The following is a 1,425-nucleotide window of genomic DNA, read 5'->3' on the forward strand; positions in this document are numbered from 1 at the left end:
TAATTAGATCTACAACTAATGCAGGAAACGCTAAAGCCTTAAATAATTTTATTTTGAGAAGGAACACTTAGATTCGGTAAGTCACACTTGACTGAGCAACTGACCTCGAAAGCTGTTGTCATTACAAGCTGGCCAAACAAACTCCGTGACCTTAATAATAACCTCTGACGTTAAAATTATTCTTTCCTATTTGAGGCAACTTTCTGGCTGGACGAGCTCTGTGGATAACATATTACTAAACCCGAGGATGGAAAAGTGGAGTTGTTTAAATAGGCCAAACATATCATTTGTCACAAAGGTTTGAATATATCGTTACCTTCGAATGCATGTTTAATATTTGAAAACAAACCCCATTGCGACCCCTCGTATGCAACAAATTCACGAATCGAATGCCTGGATGTCACATTCACGAGATTTAGGACAGATACTACTAAGTTACAGCCATGAATTACTTGATCAATGACCACTAATTTTGTTGTGTGCGAGGTCGTAGATTTAGCGCATCAAATCACTAGTACATTAGGATCCCACCATAATTATATCTAGCACAAAATGACTTGCCAGCTTTGAAGGTGTGAACATTTTACATTTTAAGAAGTAAGGCAAAACATAACTCATTAAAATCAAACACTTCCGTGAAATATCCATTTTACATGTTAGAAAAAAAGCAAGTTCCGGAAAATATCCGCTATTCACTTTTAATGTCCGCAACTGTCATAGTCTGCTGTCACCTCTATAAACTTCTCAAAACATACTGGTGAGTTAAACTTTTTCAAAAAAACATGGACATTTTGGGACTGAGTTTAAATCGTGTCAATGTATACAGCCAGTGTTTCTTAATTACCGTATTTACTCAACTGAAAGTGGTAACGGATTTACTTTGTTATTGGGTTAGCGTAAATACTGCGGAAATAGCGGACTTGCCATTTTTCAGGCAGTAGAAAACAGCATAGTTCTTTTTCAAAATTATAGTGGTTTTTTTTTTTTTTTTTTTTGGTTTTTTTTTTTTTTTTTTTTTTTTTTTCTTTTTTGTATTTTGGTGCAGAAATAAACGCTCCTTGGTGCAAAATGTAAAGCCCCCGGGGCGCTTAAACGGGTGATACGGAATGTCAGTAAGGTAGTATGGTCTTGTCCAATCCTAGTGTTCCACACACTGATTACCAATATCTAAAACAGACATTGCAACCAAAATTTTACAAGATGATCATTATATATTTATATAGGTGTGCCCTAGAAGGAACTTTTGCTATGCTTTAACTTGTTTTTAAACGAATTTCATTGTTTAGAAACATAGAAACAAATTAGAATTTTTGTTAGACAGAAAAATCATTTCAAATGTAAAACACTCGTTAAATTTCAAATTAATATGATGAAATTGTGATGACTAATGGGAAACTGCTAAAGCAACTGAAAAAAGCTAGACAG

The sequence above is a fragment of the Mercenaria mercenaria genome, chromosome 1 (assembly GCF_021730395.1).
Source record: "Mercenaria mercenaria strain notata chromosome 1, MADL_Memer_1, whole genome shotgun sequence".
NCBI classification, from domain to species: Eukaryota; Metazoa; Mollusca; class Bivalvia; order Venerida; family Veneridae; genus Mercenaria; species Mercenaria mercenaria.